Source organism: Canis lupus, chromosome 7, assembly GCF_048164855.1.
Source record: "Canis lupus baileyi chromosome 7, mCanLup2.hap1, whole genome shotgun sequence".
NCBI lineage: Eukaryota > Metazoa > Chordata > Mammalia > Carnivora > Canidae > Canis > Canis lupus.
This window is the reverse complement of record NC_132844.1, coordinates 75,124,302-75,144,335: the sequence shown is the minus strand read 5'-3', so window position 1 is coordinate 75,144,335 and position 20,034 is coordinate 75,124,302. Positions and strand designations below refer to the sequence as shown.

At 47.1% G+C, this 20,034-nt stretch overlaps 1 long non-coding RNA gene across 1 annotated transcript; it reads left to right on the top strand.

The window, feature by feature from the left end:
• Positions 1-5,832: 5,832 nt before the first annotated feature.
• Positions 5,833-18,058, top strand: LOC140636368 (uncharacterized). Its single transcript, XR_012033625.1, has 3 exons — positions 5,833-6,052; positions 17,110-17,229; positions 17,921-18,058. It is a non-coding gene; the product is annotated as an uncharacterized lncRNA (long non-coding RNA).
• The last annotated feature ends 1,976 nt before the right edge of the window (positions 18,059-20,034 follow it).

The window sequence follows — 20,034 nt, the reverse complement described above, 5'->3', positions numbered from 1 at the left end:
GGGGAAGCCATCTGGCCCTGGACTTCTGTGGCTTGGGAGGTTTTGGATGACTGTTTCAATTTCCTCCCTGGTTATTGGCCTGTTTAGGTTTTCTATTTCTTCCTGTTCCAGTTTTAGTAGTTTGTGGCTCCAGAAATGCATCCATTTCTTCTAGATTGCCTAATTTATTTCCGTATAGCTGTTCATAATATGTTTTTAAAATCGTTTGTATTTCCTTGTGTTGGTAGTGATCTCTCCTTTCTCTTTCATGATTTTATTAATTTGAGTCTTCTCTCTCTTCTTTTTAATAAGACTGGCTAATGGTTTATGTATGTTATTAATTCTTTTAAAGAACCAACTCCTGGTTTTGTTGATCTGTTCCACATTTATTGTGGTCTCAATTTCCTTGAGGTCTGCTCAAATTCTAATTAAATCTCTTATTCTTTTGGGTGTAGGATCTAGCTGCTGTTTTTTTCTCTAGCTCCTTTATGAGTAAGGTTAGCTTTTGTATTTGAGTTCTTTCCAGTTTTTGAATGGATGCTTGTATTGTGATGTATTTCCCCCTTAGGACTGCTTTTGTTGCATGCCAAAGATTTTGAACATTTGTATCTTCATTCTCATTAGATTCCATGAATCTTTTTAATTCTTCCTCAATTTCCTGGTTGACCCTTTCATCTTTTAGCAGGATGGTCCTTAACCTCCACGTGTTTGAAGTCCTTCCAAACTTCTTGTTATGATTTAGTTCTAATTTCAAGGCATTATGGTCTGAGAATATGCCGGGGATGATCTGAATCTTTTGGTATTGGTTCAGACGCGATTTGTGATCCAGTATGTGGTCTATTCTGGAGAAAATTCCATGTGTACTTGAGAAGAATGTTTATTTAGTTCAGTTTGGATGTAAAGTTCTGTAGATATCTGTGAAATCTATCTGCTCCAGTGTATCATTTAAAGCTCTCGTTTCGGGATCCCTGGGTGGCGTAGCGGTTTGGTGCCTGCCTTTGGACCAGGGTGCGATCCTGGAGACCCAGGATCGGATCCCACATCGGGCTCCCGGTGCATGGAGCCTGCTTCTCCCTCTGCCTGTGTCTCTGCCTCTCTCTCTCTCTCTCTCTGTGACTATCATAAATAAATAAATAAATAATTAAAAAAATAAATAAAGCTCTCGTTTCTTTGGAGATGTTGTGCTTAGAAGACCTATCGAGGGTAGAAAGACCTAGATTGAAGTCACCAAGTATAAGATAATTATTATCTAAGTATTTCTTCACTTTTGTTATTAATTGGTTTAAATATTTGGCAGCTCCAATATTCGGGGAATATATATTGAGGATTGTTAAGTCCTCTTGTTGGATATATCCTTTAAGTATGATTTAGTGTCCGTCTTCATCTCTCACTATAGTCTTCGGGGTAAATTTTAGTTTATCTGATATAAGGATGGCTACCCCTGCTTTCTTTTGAGGACCATTTGAATGGTAAATGGTTCTCCAACCCATTATTTTCAGATTGTAGATGTCCTTCTGTCTAATATGAGTCTCTTGTAGACAGCAAATAGTTGGGTCCTGCTTTTTTATCCCGTCTGAAACCCTGCGCCTTTGAAGGGGTCATTAAGCCCATTCACGTTCAGAGTTACTATCCACGGATATGAGTTTAGTGTCATCATGATATCTATTCAGTCCTTGTTTTTGTGGATTGTTCCACTGAACTTCTTCTTAAAGGGGAATTTTAAGAGTCCCCCTTAAAATTTCTTGCAGAGCTGGTTTGGAGGTCACATATTCTTTCAGTTCCTGTCTGTCTTGGAAGCTCTTTATCTCTCCTTCTATTTTGAATGAGAGCCTTGCTGGATAAAGTATTCTTGGTTGCATGTTCTTCTCATGGAAGACCCTGAATATATCCTGCCAGCCCTTTCTGGCCTGCCAGGTCGCTGTGGAGAGGTCTGCTGTTACCCTAATGATCCTCCCCATAAAGGTCAGGGATTTCTTGTCTCTCGCTGCTTTAAGGATCTTCTTTATGTTTGGAATTTGCAAGCTTTACTATTAAATGTCGAGGTGTTGGACGGTTTTTATTGATTTTAGGGGGGGATCTCTCTATTTCCTGGATCTGAATGCCTGTTTCCCTTCCCAGATTAGGATTGTTTTCAGCTAGGATTTGTTCAAATACATATTCTGGCCCTCTGTCCCTGTCGGTGCCCTCAGGAACCCCAATTACAAGTAGGTTTTTCTTCCTCAGACTGTCGTTTATTTCCCTTAATCTGTCTTCTTGCTCTCTTGTCTGTCTCTTTTTTCCTGAGTTTCCTTCTTTGCCATCAACTTGTCTTCTATGTCACTCACTCGTTCTTCCACCTCCTTAACCCTCGTCGTTAGGACTTCTAGTTTGGATTGCATCTCATTCAATTGATTTTTAATTTCTGCCTGATTGTATCTAAATTCTGCAGTCATGAAGTCTCTTGAGTCCTTTATGCTTTTTTCTAGAGCCACCAGTAGCTGTATAATCATGCTTCTGAATTGGCTTTCTGACATTGAATTGTAATCTAGATTTTGTAACTCTTAGGAGAGAGGACTGTTTCTGATTCTTTGTTTTGAGGTGAGGTTTTCCTTCTATTCATTTTGCTCAGTGCAGAGTGGCCAAAAAAAATTGTATTGGGAAAAGGAGAAAAAGAGAGGAGAGAAAGAAGGAAAGAAAAGAGAGAAAGAGAAAAGGAAGAAAAAAGAAAAAGAGAAAGAAAAAGAAAGAAAGGAATAAAGGGTGGGGGATGCAACAAATCAAAAAGAAAGAAGAAAAGAAAAGAAAAGAAGAAAAGAAAAGAAGAGAAGAGAAAAGAAAAGAAAAAAGAAAAGAAAAGAAAAAACCACGGGAGAGTATCTTTTGATTCTCTATACTTTAAGTCCGTTGACTTCCCCTGGAACTTGTCCGTCTAGCTTGTCTTCTGGGGGAGGGTTCTGTTGTGCTGATTTTCAGGTGTTAGCTCTTGAGGGAGCTGCTCTGCCCTCTGCCTCGTGCAGGGCTCAGTGGGGGTTGTTTAACCCGTGAGGCCCCAGGAGGAACCATCCCAGTGACGCCGGCAGCTCTGGAACCCTGGATTCAGCTCCCACAGTAACTATGGAGCTCTCCCTCTGCAGGACCTGGAGGTGCCAAGGCTGGGACGCTGACCTGCTCAGCTCTGGGCAGAAGCGTCCTAGCTGTCGTGGGCCTTCCCGGGCTCTGCCTGTCCCAGGGGGAGGCCAAATCCTGGGCTGTGTCCTGGCACCCTGTGCTCAAGTGCCTACGCTGTTGGATTCCCCCTCCCGGCCACACAGCCGCCTCCGCGGCGCTGCCGCCCGAGCCCCTCTGAGTTGGTCCCAGAGCCCCGCAGCCCTCTCCGCAGGGATCCTCTTCCTCTGCTGGAGCCCTCTCCGAGCTGCTCCTGGCCTCGCAGCCCCCTCCATGCGGAGCCGCCACCCAAGCCCCTCCGAGCTGCTCTGGGTCCTGCAGCTCCGTGGGCCCTGCAGCTCCGTGGGTCCTGCAGCTCCGTGGGCCCTGCAGTCTTTTAGGGAGCTCGGCCGCGGGGTATGGTGCAGTCTCCGGTGCGCAGGTGTCTGTTAGTGTTCCAGGGAGCCCGAGGGCATCCCCGCCATCCTGGCGTCCTGCTCCAACTCCCTGCAGTGCCTTTCCACCCAGGAAGATTGGTGAAGCTCCTGCTTCTCCGGGACAGAGCTTTCCTGTCCTGGGGGCACTCGCCCCGGCCTTAGCCCGGCACCTCGTGGGGCCCCTCCCCTTGGATGCCTTTTGTTTCTTTATTTCTTTTCCCCCCTCTTCCTACCTTGATAGAAGTGTGAACTCTTCTCACTGTAGCATTCCAGCTTGTCTCTCTTTAAATCTCAGGCCGAATTCATAGATTTTCAGGATGATGAAGATTATCTAGGTAATTTGGTGGGGACAGGTGATTTGGGGACACTACTCTTCTGCCATCTTGCCCCTCCCTCCACTTTCCTATTTCAAACAATGTCACAGAGACACAGGATAAAGCAGTGTGGTTCTCGGGCCCCGGCTGGCTCCATTGGTTAAGCATCTGACTCCTGACTTCACCCTTGGTCTTGATCTCGGGGTCATGAATTCTAGCCCTGTGCTGAACTGTGGACGAGGCATGGAGCCTACTTAAACAAACCAAACCCACAGGGGTGTGGTTCTGGCATAAGCTGAAGGAGCAGAATAGAGAGCCTGGAAGAAAATGCACTCGGATACCGTCAACTGATTTTTTAAACTTAATTTAATTTAAACCCAATTAATTAAGAGTATAGTGTATTATACTTTCAGAGGTAAAATTCAGGGATTCACCAGTTGGAGATAACACCAGGGCTCATGACATCACGTGCTCTCCTTCATGCCCATCTACCAGTTACCCTGTCCCTCCACTCCCCTCCCCTCCAGCGACCCTCAGTTTGTTTCCTGTGATTGAGTCTTTTTTTCCTCCATGTCTGTTTTCATCTTATTTGTTTTTCCTTCCCTTCACAGATGCCCATCTGCTTTGCTTCTTTAATTTCACCTATGAATGCAACCATACGGTAATTTTCTTTCCTGACTGACTTATTTCACTTAACATGATCCCTCTAGTTCTATCCACATCATTGCAAATGGCAATATTTTCTTCTCTTTGATAGCTGAGTACCATTCCTATCATCTAACTATCTATCATCTATGACCATCATCTATCTTCCATCCTCTTTATCCATCATCTGCCTGAGGGCACCAAGGCTCCTCCCACAAGGTGGCTACTGTGGACCCTGCTGCTGTGGACATTGGGGTGCAGGTGTCCCCGAGTCTCATGCATCTGTATCTTCGGGCTGAGCTAAGGCCGTGCACCTGCTGGTCCCAGGGCGGCTCTATTTGTAACTTCCTGAGGAGCCTCCACACTGTTTCCAGGGCGGCTGCACCAGCCTGCGGTCCCGCCCACAGAGGAGGAGGGTTGAGTGAGTTTTTCAGGGCGTGGTTAAAGTCTGGTACACATTTCTTTTTGTGTCCTGTGGGCTCTAATCATTGTCCTTAAGTATTTCTGAGGAAGCCGGGTATTGGGTTCCGTTTCAGTGAGTCGTTTCCGAAGCTCATAGGCCTCAGCTGGAGCCTGGAAGGAGGCAGTTGTGGCCCCGTGTACGGGGACGCTGCCTCCTGCATGGCCTCCTGCAGTGCCTGAGCGTCCCGCAGGAGGCGCCCGAGCCCAGGCACTGTCCAAGGGCCGCGAGGGTCAGTAGGCCTCGTCCACCTGCACTAACAGGAGCCCACCTGTGCTGGGGAGGCCTGAGGAGGACATGGGAACGCATCCACGCTGATGAGCCCCGGTCTTCTCAGGAACCGCGGTGAGGCTTCAGGAAGATGTGGGCCCGCATCCACCCTGACAGGAACACCTGAGCTGCTTCAGGACCTGCAGGGAGGCTTCAGGAAGCTGTGGTGCCGCGTCCACTCTGGCAGGAGTTCCCGGGCCGCTCAGGACATAAGTTGAGGCTTCTGGAAGGTGGGGGCCGCATCCACGGTGTCAGGAGCCCTGGCCTCCTCAGAACCCGCAGTGACGTTATGGGAGGACGTGGGGCCACGCCCACACAACAGGACGCTGATGTCCTCAGAATCCCCGGTGTAGACTTCGGGAAATATGGGGATGCTTCCATGCAGACAGAAGACCCCAGCCTTGTCAGTGCCTGTGGTGAGGCGTAAGAAAGATGTGGGTGCCGAATCCACACTGAGAGGAGTCTCTGGCCTCCTCAGGACCTGCCCTTTGGCTTCGGGATATATGGGGCTGTGTCTATGCTTACAGGAGCCCACAGCCCCCTCAGGACCCGCGGTGAGTTTTCTGGGGGACATGGGGCCATGTCCAGGCATACAGGAGCCCTCGGCCTCCTGAGGACCTGCTGTGAGGCTTCCAGAGGATGTGAGGCATAGTCCACAGTGACAGGAGACCCAGCGTCCTCAGGACCCGCTGACTATGACTCAGGAACACGTGGGGCCATGTCCACATGCACAGGATCCTGGCTTCCACAGGACCCCCTGGAGGACTCTGGAGGCGCCATTGGGGGCCACGTCCACATCAGAAGGGACTACTCAGAACCACAGGGTAAGTGAATGGGTAGAATGAATGGTAGGGTCAGGGGAGGGGAGGCAGTTGGTGGTTACGTTAGGTTAGATGTTAGGTGTTAGTGATTATGCTTATGGTTACGGATTAGAGGATAGCGTGAGGGATAAGGGTAAGGGTGAGTGGTTAGGAGTTGGATGGGGGTTAGGGATTAGGGAAAGGGGTTAGGGTTAGTGTTAGGGACAGGATTTAGAGTTAGGGTTAGGGTTTAGGCTTAGGGATTAGGGCAGGATGTTAGGAGTTGTGGTTAGGGTTATGGTTAGTGTTAGGGTTGTGATTAGGTTTGCAGTTAGGGTTAGGGGTTAGGGAGTGAGTTAGGGTTAGTTGTTAGGGTTAGGGGTTAGGGTTAAAGTTAGTGCTAGGTTTAGAGTTAGGGTGAGTGGTAGGGTTAGGATTAGGGTTAGTGTTTGGTTAGGGGTAATGGTCAGGTCAGGGTCAGGGTAGGGTCAGTGTACGGTTTTAGAAAAATGGTAAGAGATAGGGTTAGGCAGTGGGTTAGGGTTTAGTTTTAGGGTACGGGTTAGGGTACAGTTTGGAGTATGAGATAGGGTTAGTATTAGAGGGTTAGGATTAGGGTACAGGATAAGGTTAAGAATAGGATTTGAATACATTAAGGTTAGGGTTAGAGGTTAGGGTTAGAGTTAGATTTAAGGTAGGGGTCAGGGTTAAGGAAACCTAAGAATAGGTTTAGGAGTTAGGGTGAAGCTTGGCCTGTAGGTTCAGTGAATGTGTTTCGGTCTTGGGGTTTGTGTTTGGTCTTTGATTAGTGATAGGTCTTGTTTAAGGTTTAGGTTAACATTAGGCTTAAGTGTAGGGTTAGGGATATGTCTGTGTATGGTTAGAGTTTGGGTCTTGGCCTGTGCGTGCACTGGGACTCCTAGTATCTTGGGCAGTTTAGTTTTATGCACACTATTTAGGTTTTGGGTTCAAAGATAGCTTGACTCCAACAAGTCAGTGGCCTCCCCAGAGAATCAAAATCCAGGCTTCTGCTGCGGTCAGAAAAGACATGGCAGGCTTCTCCCGAGCTGAGCTAAGGAGGGGATTTGTGGCTCTAAATACTCTTTATTTGAATTTTCAGTTGCCTTTCTGATTTTATCTCTTGTGCACACATGTTTCATCAATACTAACAATTATTATTTTAAACTTTTATTGAATTCCTGTTTGTAAACACAGTATGATATAGTTTCAGGTTTACCACATACTGATTCAACCCTTGGATGCAACGCCTGGTACTGGTCACAGGTGCCCTCCACTATCCCCATCGCCTGATTCCCCATCCCCCCCACATTCCTCTGGTATCTATTAGTTTATTCTCTGTGGTTAAGAGTGAGTTTCTTGGTTTGCTTCTCTCATCTCACCCCATCGATCCCCTTGCCAGTTTGTTTGGTTTCTTAAAATTCACATGTGAATGCAATTGTATGGTATTTGGTATCTTTCTCTGACTGACTGAGTTCCTTGAGCATAAGTCCTTTCCACTTCTCCCACGTCATTGTAAATGGCTTCATTTCATCCCTTGTGATGACCGAGTGATGTCGCAGTGTGTATATTTACCACATCGTCTCTGCCCATTCATCTGTCTATGGACATCTGGGCTGTATCCATAGATTGGCTATTGTTGATAACGTCACTACAAACACTAGGCTCTGTGTCCCTCTTTGAATCTAAGAGACTACTTTTATATCCTCGGGATAAATACCTAGCTGTGCAATTTTGGAATCATAGGGTACTTCTACTTTTAACTTCTTGAGGACCCTCCACACTGTTTTCCACAGTAGCTGAACCTGTTCACATGACCACGAGGAGTGTAAGGGGGCTCCCCCTTCCCCATAGCCTCACCAACACCTGTTGTTTCTTGTGTTGTCAATTTTAGCCATTCTGTCGGCTGTCGGGTGACATCTCATTGTGGTTTTGGTTTGCATTTCCCTGATGATGGGTGACGCTGAGTGTCTGTCCGTGTGTCTGGTGGCCATCTGGATGTCTTGACAGAGACAAAGTCCATTCATGTCTTCTGCCCATCTGCAGTTGGATAATTTGTGTTTAGGATGCTGAGATTTATATTTGCTTTACGTATTTTGCATACTAACTGTTTATTGGACGTGTTGTTTACAAATATCTCCTCTCATTTTGTATGTTGCATTTTAGCGTTGCTTGTTTCCTTCACTTTGCAGAAGCTTTTCAATTTGATGAACTCCCAATAGGATTTTTGCTTTTGTTTCGCTCACCTCAGATGCATATTTGGAAAGAAGATCCAATGGCCAATGTCAAAGATGTTGCTGCCTATCTTTTCTTCTTTGTATGGTTTCAGGTCTCACATTTAGGTCTTTCATCCATTTTGAATTTATTTTTTATATATATGGTGTAAGAAAGTGGTCCAGTTTCATTCTTCTGCATGTGGCTGCCTGGTTTTCCCAACACCATTTGTTCTTATCCTGCGGTCAGGGTTAGGGTTTGTTGAAGACACTCTCTTTGTGCCATTGGATATTCCTTCCTGTCTTGTTGTCGATTAATGGACCATAGAGTTACAGGTTTGTATCTTGTTTCGGCTTTCCATTCTATTCTATTGATATAAGCATCTCCTGTTGGGAGATTCTTGATTGCTGATTCAATTTCTCTGCTGGTTATCTGTGTGTTCAAGTTTCTTATTTCTTCATCATTTTTGCTATGTTATATATTTCCAGGAATTGATCTATTTCTTCCAGGTTTGGGGTTGCTGGCATATAATTTTTCATAATGTTCTCTTATAAACGTTTGTATTTCTAGTGTTGGTTGTTATTTCTTTTTTCTCGTTTGTGATTTTATTTGGGTCCTTTCTTATCTTTATATCTTTTTCTTTTTTAAAGATTTTATTTATGTATTCATGGGAGATGCAGAGAGGCAGAGGTATAGGCAGAGGGAAAATGGGGCTCCATGTGTGGAGCCTGATGTGGGACTTGATGCCCCGGGATCCTGGGATCGTGACCTGAGCCAAAGCAGGTGCTCAACCACTGAGGCACCCAGGTGCCTTGCTGAATCAATTCCTTTGCTACTTATGGGTCTGTTCACATTTCTATTTCTTCCTATTTCAGTTTTGATTGTTTGCACATTTCTAGGGATCTCTCCAATTCTTCCTGGTCTCCCAGTTTGTTAGCGTATAATCTTTCATAGTATTCCCTTATAATTGTCTTATTTTTCTGGTGTTGATTGCGATCTCTCTTCTCTCATTTGTGACTTTATTTATATAGGTCTTTTCTCTTTTCTCATTGATATGACTGGCTAGGGCTTTGTCTATTTTATTAATTATTTTGAAGAACCAGATCTTAGTTTCGTTATTCCATTCTACTGTTTTGTTGTTTCTGCATGTTTATTTCTGCTCTCATCTTTATTTTTTCCCTTCTTCTGTAGGCCTCAGGCTATGTTTGCTATTCCTTTTCCAGCTCATTTAGGTGTAGGGTTAGGTTGTGTATTGGAGACTTCTTGTTTCTTGAGGTAGGCCTGTATTGCTATGTACTTCCCTCTTAGGACTGCCTTTGCTACATCCCAGATGTTTTGAGAAACATGTTTTCATTTTCATTTGTTTTAAATTTCCTATTTAATTTCTTGGTTGCTCCATTCATTCTCTAGTAGGATGTTCATAATCTCCAAGTATTTTTGGTCTGTCCAATTTTTTTTTCTTACTGTCGACTTCCATTTTCATAGCGCCGTGGTCCGAAAATGTACATGGTGTGATATCAACCTTCTTGTACCTGTTGTACCTGTTGAGGGCTGATTTGTGGGCCATGATATGATCTGTTCTGTAGAATGTCCCATGTGCAGTTGAAAGGAATGTGTAGGGATCCCTGGGTGGTGCAGCAGTTTAGCGCCTGCCTTTGGCCCATGTCGCGATCCTGGAGACCCGGGATCGAATCCCACGTCGGCCTCCAGGTGAATGGAGCCTGCTTCTCCCTCTGCCAATGTCTCTGCCCCTCTCTCACTCTCTCTCTCTCTGTGACTATCATAAATAATAAAAAATGAAAGGAATGTGTATTCTGCTTTAGGATGAAATGTTCAGACTATATCTGTTGAGTCCCTGTGGTCCAGTGTATCAAGGCTATTGTTCCCCTGTTGATTTTCTGTATAGATGATCGGTCCATTGCCATAAGTGGGTGTTAAAATCCCCTGTCACTGTATTATTATCAGTGAGTTCCTGTACGTTTGCTGTTAATTGGTTTCTATATTTAGGTACTCCCATGTTGGCAGCATAAATATTTAGTTGTTTGATCTTGATAGTCTTTTTAATTATGAAATAATGCCCTTCTTCATCTCTTCTTATACTATTTGTTCTTTCTTTTTTGAAATTTAAATATTTTATTTATTTATTCATGAGAGATACACAGAGAAGTAGAGGCAAAACATAGGTAGAGGGAAAGGCAGGCTCCGCAAAGGGAGGCCGATGTGAGACTTGATCCTGGGATCCCAGGATCACACCCTGAGCCGAAGGCAGATGCTCAACCACTGAGCCACCAGGTGTCCCCCAGGGTTAGGTTTCAAATTTCGTTTGTCTGATATAAGTATGGGTCCTCCAGCTTTCTTTTGATATCCATTAGCGTGATAGATGATTTTCCATCCCCTGACTTTCAATCTGCTGGTGTCTATAAGTCTAATGTGAGCATCTTGTAGGCAGCATACAGATGGATCTTGTTTTTTAAATAATGATTTTATTTATGAGAGAGAGAGAGAGAGGCAGAAAATTAGGCAGAGAGAGAAGCAGGCTCCCCACCAGGAGCAGAATATGGGACTTGATCCCAGACTCCAGGATCACACCCTGAGTCAAAGACAGAGGCTCAACCCCTGAGCCACCCAGGCATCCCAGATCCTGTTTTTTAAGCCACTCTGATACTCTATATCTTTTGATTGGAGCATTTAGTCTATCAGCATTCAGAGTGATTATTCAAAGATATGAACTTTGTGCCTTTGTGTTTCTGGAAGAGTTGGTGTTTCTGGTGATGTTCTCTGGGCCTTTCTAGTCTTTGTTTCTTTTGGTCTCTTTTTTCCCCCCACTAGAAGAGTCCCTCTTAAAATTCCTTACTGGACTGGTTAAGTGGTCATGAACTCCTTTATATGTTGCCTGTCTAGGAAAATCTTTATGTCTCCTTCTCTCCTGAATGACACCCTTGCTGAAGCAAGAATTCATACAAATTGGACTCCAATAAAAATAAATTTAAAAACATAAAATAAATTCTTTCTAATATGATTGAGATAAATGGCATGTAGGAGGAAAACCAGAAGCAGAAAGAGAAGAGGAGAGATTTTACCCTCTGTCGCCTTCACAGGGACCTGGTGTCCTTTCCTAGGAGGTGCCCCCTGTCCATAGGATGCTTCCTTCCCCTCTGTGCTCCTTGTTGGAACCCAGCAGGCACATCTCCGTGCCTCCAGCACGTCTGCAGTCATGGTTTATAGCGTCTTCCATGTATCCTATTGGGGATCACAGCGTCTTGTATGTAACCATCCGGCTGCTGTTAGACAACACTGGGGGGATTACGACTTTTGTTGGTTTTGGGGTGTGTGTGTCTCTATGACATGCAGCTATCACGTGCAGCTATTGGATCCTATGGCTGGGTAACCCAAAATCCCAAAATGATTGGCAAAACTTCATTTCTGGTGCTGGTGCTGGGTGGCTGCCAGCTGGGCTCTCCTGTCCACCCCAGGGCTGGCTCATGCAGTGACTTTCCGCTGGAGGGTCAGCTGAGCTGGAAGATCTGGCTCGGCCACATTCCCATGTCCGGCAGTGGGTCCTGCCAAGCGCTGGCTGCTTCTCTTCTCCCCAACGCCTCTCCAGCAGGGAGCCAGACATTTGGGCCACCCTTGGGGGGAGCTCCTGAGGAGCCGGCTGTCCATGGCGGGGAGCCATGGGGCTGCCTGTATGTGGGAGTCAGGGTGTGGATGGGGCTGGGATTGTTGGTCCCCTGTCCTGACTGGCCTTCAGGCCGAGCTCCATGCTCACCCACCCCCTACTCACTCGGGCAAGGAGGGTGCCCTCCACACGTTGGTGTGAGAGATCCAGCACCACAAGGTGTGCACACTGAGTCCACCTGGTGAGGGTGGCCCAGGTGCATGAGCTGTAAGTGTGGGACCCAGGAAATTTAACAAAAATCCCCTACCCCTGGACAAACAGAGCAGGACTCATTCCATTTTGTGCTACACCCGCCACCTCCCCTATGACCCCCAAATGACCTACTTATAGCTTAAGGCGCTGCCCCACCCTAGTCAGGCCACTGGGCACACCCTAATTGGAAATCGGCTCATAACAATGTAACCCTGCTTTGTGCCCGCCAAAATCGTGCACCAATTCTGACCAAAGTAATAGACCAGCTCAAATGGATACTATAGGGTAAGGTGTAATTCAGTCGGCCAACTACATGTGGACCGACATGACTGTGCAACTTTCTGCGTATCCCATGGTCCACTGGCCCCTATAAAGCTGCCTCACCTCTTAGTCTCGGGGTCCAAGTCCCTGCTCCAATGTGTCTGGTGCACTTGGACCCAAGCTCCAGCTTGTAAAGAGACCCTCAGAAGTTTCATGAGTGTCGGCTCCTTGGTGGTTTCTTGGATTCGCAATCTTGGGCACAACACAAGGGCCTGCTGTCCTGATATCACTTCCACGGCCACGCTGACCGCCCCGCAGGCCCTCTGTGCCCAAGGCACCCAGGCACGGGGATGCGGGGAGCGGAGGAAGTGCCCCGGAATCCTGCCAGGTCCGGCCCCCTGGACAGAGGGAGCAGTGACCTCTCAGGTCACTTTGCACAGACCCTGGTGACCTGAGGTTCCCTGACTGTCACTCTGTCCCGCCCATTCTGGCCCACAGGGCACAGGCTGAGTCCCAGTAAAGTCTGTGAGGCCTGACCCTGGCGTCCGGACACCCCTGGATGGCACGTGGGGACGTCAGCTGTGTGTGCCTAACGGCGCCCCTGCATGGGCTGGTTGGGGCCTCGGTGGTGCCCCCTCCTCCTCTCTGGGGGTCTCTCCAAGCCCCGTGCACAGTGTTCTGGGAGACACAGAAACGGGCTGGCTGTGCATTTTCGCACCACAACACTTTATTTAATTTGTACAGGAAATGGGCTCAGAGCAGAGGGTGTGCGCCATCCCCTGGGGAAGGAGACCTTTTTGTCTTTAGGGAAGGGCAAGAATCACACAGGGTGGGGGGGTGAGTGCTGGAGTCCCCACCTGGGAGCATGTGTGGACTCTGGTTGGGGGCGTGTGTCCTGAGGTTTCAGCTTGAGTGACGGTTCTGAGGACAGCAGAGCTGACCTGGAACTGCAGCTCATGGGCTCCTGTGCTGGGTCCCTGCAGGGCAGCTGGACCCCGGCCTCGGGACCCCTGGGGCCCCAACACCTGTAGGAGCCTGCCTCTTGGTGTGGGTGTGGGTGGGGCCCACCGGCCTACCCCTGCTCTCCCCACCCTGGGGTGTCCCATGATTCCCTGGTCTGCCCTAGGTCAGTGACCTGGATCTGTGGGGCACGCCCAGTGCCCAGGAGGCTACATTCAACTGTGAGAAGGCTTGCTCAGCCCGGGGCCAGAATCCAGGGCTGGCCAGGGCCATGGGGGGCTGGATCCCATTAGTCTTTGTGTTGGGCCTGTTGGGGGCTCAAATCAACCCAGCTCCCCAGAGCCTGGTGCCCAGTCAGCCCAGGTCCCTCTAGGTTAGGGGCTGGTGTCCTGTGCAGGGTGTGCCGTGCTCCAGGAGAGACAGTGGGCGGAGGCAGGGCACAGTGGGTCCTCTGCACCACTCACCTGCACACACCGTGTCGGGGGCTCCCTGTCTTCCCTCCTCCCTGCAACCCCTGGGTACTCTATGGGACACCCGGGCTTCTGATGGGAGCAGGGTATCCAGAGAACCCCGGGGAGGCTGAGCATGTCCCACAGGGGGCAGCTGCACCGGGTCCTTGTTCAGGGCCGATGGTGTGGTGGTGGATGGTGTGGGGGCATGGGTATGATGGTGGTGGGGTTGGGGGCTGGTGTAGGGGGGGATAGTGTTGAGGTATAGTGTGGGTGGGGATTGTGTGGGGCTTTGTGTGTCTGAGGGGGATGGTGTAGGGGCAATGCCATGGGGGATGATGATGTAGGGGGATGATGTGTTTCTGGGAAATGGGGGGATGGGGTGGGGGGCTGGTAGACACACGGCAAACCCTTTCTCTAAGATGCATGGAGAGACATCTACAGATAAAGGCGACCCCAGTCTGGGGTTTGCTGTGACACCTTCCCCTGGGGCCCCGTGTGGTCAGTGCAGGGCCCTGGCTGGACGGGGGGCAATATCTCGGGTCATCATACTATGTATGTTTACAAATTGCAAATTGTCTCAAATTAAATGCATAGAATTTAGAAATATATAAAGTACTGAGAGGGAGTGTCACCCTGACCCGTCCGACCCTCATCGGATCGATGTGTGTCCTCCTCCAGTCACAGCCATACACCCAGCCTCCAGGTCCCCTTACTGCCCCCCACGGCCCGCAACCCCGCCCCCTGCTTTTCAGAGGGCCGTCCCTCACACCTTTGGGGTTCAGCTCACATGGCAACCCCTGGAGGCCCCATCCTAGTGGCCTCCTCATCCCTGAGACCCCGGGGGAGGGGGCACGGGGTTCATCCCCAGCACCTTACCATGCAGCTGTGTGTTGCTGGCTGCTGTTCTTCTCCCGGCCTCGGAAGCCCTGTGTTCCCGACCCAGAAGCCCCTGGTCCTCCCCCGGAGCCCGATCCCCCCTGGCCCCTCAGCCTCACCCTACCCTGTAGTAGTACCAAAACATGATGTGACTGCTGAATGTCCTGTTGACGTCCAGGTATACATGCGTGATGTCCTAGGAGGAGACCAGGGCCTCCTCCTTCATTTCCTGTGGGAAAACCGGGGAGGAGGAGCAGGTATCAGGGATACAGACCCTGACCTGTCTCAAGCTGCTGTGCTGGGCAGGGAGCCCTGGGGCAACCATGGGAGTGTGTCCTGCAGAAACCTCCTTCCTTCCTCTGGGAGGCCGGGAATGGTGGGAGTGCCCACCGTGCCCATGGAACTGTGTGAGGGCCTGTGACCAGCTGTTGTGGGCGGGGAGGTGACTGAGGGTCAGCCTGGGTGGGAGGGCATAGGGGTTCAGCCCAGGTGGGAGGGGACATGGGGTGTTGTGCCCAAGATTGCGAATCTGAGAAACCACTACGGAGTTGACACCAATGCAAACACATGAGGGTTGATTTCCAAACTCGAGCTTGCGTTCAAGTACCCCCGAACCCAACACAGCGGAGCAGGGACCTGGACCCCGAGTTGGGTTTTAGCTTAGTTTTAAGGCCTTGTCTCATGGCCCTCCAGAAGGGCTGGAACAATTCCTCAAGTTCTGTTTACATTTTGATATGGGGCCTTCATTGGCATTGAGCTCTGTTCTCATTCTAATAGGCGCTTCCAGCCCTTGGCGAGGGCTCAGTTCTTATTCTATTGTGGGGCTTTCCAGGGCAATAAGCTGTAAACTTTTGTTTTTTTCCTGTAACTGAAGTAATGTAAATTTCAACTCTTCTTCACAGGGTTCTGGGATGGCTTGACGTGTTCGAACGCTGAACTTAAAGTGGAAAGGCCTTCATTTTCTCAGCCTCCTTGCATCCATTCCCATCCTATCTAGCTCCTTCCCCCTTCCCCAGAGCTCCTGAGAGAGCAATTGCAAATGACCTCAGCCTGGCATTGTGTGTTGTGGGACAGGCCCAGGGATTTGTAATCAGGAAGACCTGGCTCCTGGGCGTCCCAGCTGTGTAGTGGGATTCGATGCTGCAGACTCTTACTCCCTGAGGCTATCTTGACAACCGACTTTGTACATAGAAAAGCTGTCCTTTCTCTTTATAAGATGAAGAGCGAGTCAAAGTGTTTTTTTCTCTGCACTTCTGATTGCTCAGATTCCAATCTGAGACGTATTTCCTGTTAATAAGGATAATTTACTATCCGTAGTACTATGGTTAAAATATTCTGACACAAGTAAATCAGAGAGATGAGGGAATGTCTTCTCTTAGTTCACAGCTCAGTCACTCATCATCTTTATGGATTTGGAAAGAACTGAGAGACATTATTACCAATGGTCCTATTATTATGTGAAGGATTCTTCCCTGAGATTCTTCCCCTTTTTCAACTGACACTGAAACACTATGAACTCTTTGGAAGACAAATGTCAGGGAAATAAATGTTATGCATTGCTAATTTTAAATGCACTAGCAATATGGTGTCTATTATACTAGAATTATTTTTATCTGATTTTTGCTATTTATTATCCGTTCCTGCTTTTCAGGTTGAGGAGGCATTATACGTGTTCCTAAGTGTTTTCCTTTCCTTCTGATATAAAATTCTTACTTTGTTCCCATCGAAGGAACTCTTTAAGAATAAGGCAAAAGTTAATTCAACGATTCTTAAAATGTCTTCACACTTGGAGCCTGATTCATTTAAGTCAATTTTCAAAATAAATCTTATTTATTAGGAAAAAAACAAAGATTTATAGGGAAATTGAGAAGATAGTACAGAGCATTTGCATGCACTTGCACTCAATTTCTCCAATTATTGATATCTTATATTAGTACGGTACAAATATTAGCTAATGAACCAATATTAAAATATTCGCATTCACCAAAGACCATACTTTATTCAGATTTCCTTAGTTTTTGCTAAGTTACCACCCCTCATATGACATTCTATTTGTCCTCCTGTTTTCTTAGGCTCCTCTGGATTGTGACAGTCTTTCAGCCTTTCCTTGTTTTTGTTGAACTGGAACACTCTGAGAAGTAGAGTATTTTGTAAAATTTCCCTCAGTTGGGACATGTCTGTTGTTTATCTCATGATTGAACTGTTTTTGTAGATTATATACAAAGATATACTGCCATTTTCATTATATCATATAAAGAATAGATACCATCTACATGATTTATCAGTCTTGGCATCGTTCTGATCATCTTGCTGAAGTACGGTTTGTCAGCTTTCTCCGTAGTAAACTGATTCTTTATTATTATTATATTATTATTATTATTATTAATTTTATCATTATTATTTTAAGTTTCTCATAATATATTTTGTAGAAGGAAGTTACTATGTGTATTGCACACATAAGAGTGGGAAGATATGCTCATGAACTTGACGGTGGAATCTGCACAAATTGTTTGAAATTCTTCTACATGGGAGATTTCTCTTCCCTCTAGGTTTGTTTGATTGTTTTTATTCAAAGATGTTATTTATTTATTTGAGAGAGAGAGGAGAGAAAAAGCATGAGCGAGCGGGACAGAGGGAGAGGGAGAAACAGGTTCCCAGCTGAACAGAGAGCCTGCCTTGGGACCTGGATCATGATCCGAGCCTAAGACAGAAGCTTAACTGACTGAGTAACCCAGGTGCCACTCTTTGTTTCTTTCTTTTTTTAATAATAAATTTACTTTTTATTAGTGTTCTATTTGCCAGCATACAGAATAACACCCAGTTCTCATCCCGTCAAGTGGCCCCCTCAGTGCCCGTCACCCATTCACCCCCACCCACCGCCCACTTCCCCTTCAATCACCCCTAGTTCTTTTCCCAGAGTTAGGAGTCTTTATGTTCTGTCTCCCTTTCTGATATTTCCCACTCATTTCTTCTCCCTTCCCTTATATTCCCTTTCACTATCATCTATATTCCCCAAATGAATGAGAACATACAATGTTTGTCCTTCTCCAATTGACTTACATCACTCAGGATAATACCTTCCAGTTCCATCCATGTTGAAGCAAATGGTGGTTATTTGTCGTTTCTAATGGCTGAGCAAGGCCCACCTGTTCTCTCTCTTCATCTTCTGAGTCTCCTAAGATATGAATGTTATTGTTTTATTTTTATTTTATTTTAATTTTTTTTATTTATTTATGATAGGCACACAGTGAGAGAGAGAGAGGCAGAGACACAGGCAGAGGGAGAAACAGGCTCCATGCACCGGGAGCCCGACGTGGGATTCTATCCCGGGTCTCCAGGATCGCGCCCTGGGCCAAAGGCAGGCGCCAAACCGCTGCACCACCCAGGGATCCCCTGAATGTTATTGTTTTAATAAGTGGATGAGTTCCCAAAATCTGCCTCTATGGTCCATAACGTTTCTTGTTTTTAAGGCTTCCACTTGGGACTGCATCAGAGTTATAGCATTTTTAACGTTGGCCTGACTAGATTTTAGTTCTTTTATTTCTACAGTAAGGGATTCTCTAGTTTTCTTCTGTGTTCTTTTTCCAGCCCAGCTGCTATCTTTAATATCATTGTTTTAAACTGTAGTTAGACATCATATATGTGTATTGATGAACTTCCTGGCTGTGAGTACTACCTCATGTTATTTTATGGAGGAGAATTTCTCCATCTCATTAGTTATTCCAGAAAAGAAAGAAGGAAGAAAAAGAAAAACCAAGAAAAACAGTAACAACTGTCCTCCACCCCCCCCCCAAAAAAAAAACCAGATTATTTTGGCCTGCTCATTAAAAGATTCTAAATCCCAAAATATGAAACACAATTAAAGTACCATGAAAGTAAAAATAAGAAATATATAAGGTACATACATAAAAGTTAAAATAAGGCAATTAATAAAATAGAATCAAAGAAAATAAATGAAAAAAGAGCACAAACTACAAAGGAATCTAGACTCTACTTTCGAGGCAGAGCTGAAGCTCTGCAGCCTCTCTGGTTTGACAACTTGGTGCAGCGAATGGTCTGTGTGGGGTCTGGGCATGGGCCTTGGCGCTGATTGTCAGGTGCACATCTGCCTGGGAGTTGCACCTGTGGGGGTCAGAGGCGGGGTAGGCGTCAGCGCCTCTGGGCTCCAGCAGGCGGTACTGTGCTGCTCCCTGAGACCCGGCCCTGATGGGCAGGATGCGGGTGGGGTGTCTGGGTCCTCTGGCTCTGGGGCTGAGCATCCTGCCCCCCAGTCTGCTGGGGCCTCCACAGAAGAGCTCCCAAGCCCCCGGGTCTCCGCCGCTTCTCTCAGAACCCTGTGTTCACTCTACCTGCGTCCGAGCTTCTTTTGGTTTTGTTTTTTTATCTCAGACTGTTGTGCCCAAGATTGCGAATCCGAGAAACCACCGAGAAGCTGACACTGATGCAAACACACGAGGGTTTATTTACAAGCTTGAGCTTGTGTCCATGTATACCCGACACAGTGGAGCAGGGACTTGGACCCCGAGGTGGGTTTTAGCTTCGTTTTAAGAGCTGGTCTTGGGGAACTCCCGAAGGGCTGGAGCAATTCCTCAAGTTCTGTTTACATTTTGATATGGGGCCTTCAAGGGCATTGAGATCTGTTCTAATAGGGGCTTCCTGCATTTGGCCTGTGCTCAGTTTTTATTCTATTGTGGGGCTTGCTGTGTCCTGACAATGAGCACTCAGGAAGGAAATGACGGATGTGACTCCCTTCTCAGGAGCATCACAGAGAATAAATAATGAGACTGAACCAAAGGAGCACAAGACTTGTGCACTGAGCCATACCAGGCTCTGGGAGGCCATCTTGGGCTCGTGGTTTGGGAGCCTTATCTTGTGAAAATGTCCGCAGTTCCTGAAGCCACCCTCTATTTCAATGTCATTCTTGTCAAATCATGGTGGCAGATCCTATAAATAGGAAAAAAAACCCATAACATCCATCCGCCCCCACAAATGACCCCGGAGAGCAAATCAGTATTGGAGAAGCAGGACAGAGTGGGACGCAGCACTTTCCTATTTCAAACGATGTCACAGAGACACAGGATAAAGCAGTGTTGTCCTCGGGACCCCGCCTGCCTCCGTCGGTTAAGCATCTGACTCCTGACCTCACCATCGGTCCTGATCTCGGGTTCGTGAGTTCTAGCCCTGGGCTGGTCCATGGACGAGGCCTGACGCCTACTTAAACAAACCAGACCCATGAGGGTTGGTCCCAGCCTAAGCTGAAGGAGCAGAACAGAGAGTCCAGAAGGAAACGTGCTCTGATACAACTGATTTTTTAACTTAATTTAATTTAAACCCAATTAATTAACGTATAGTGT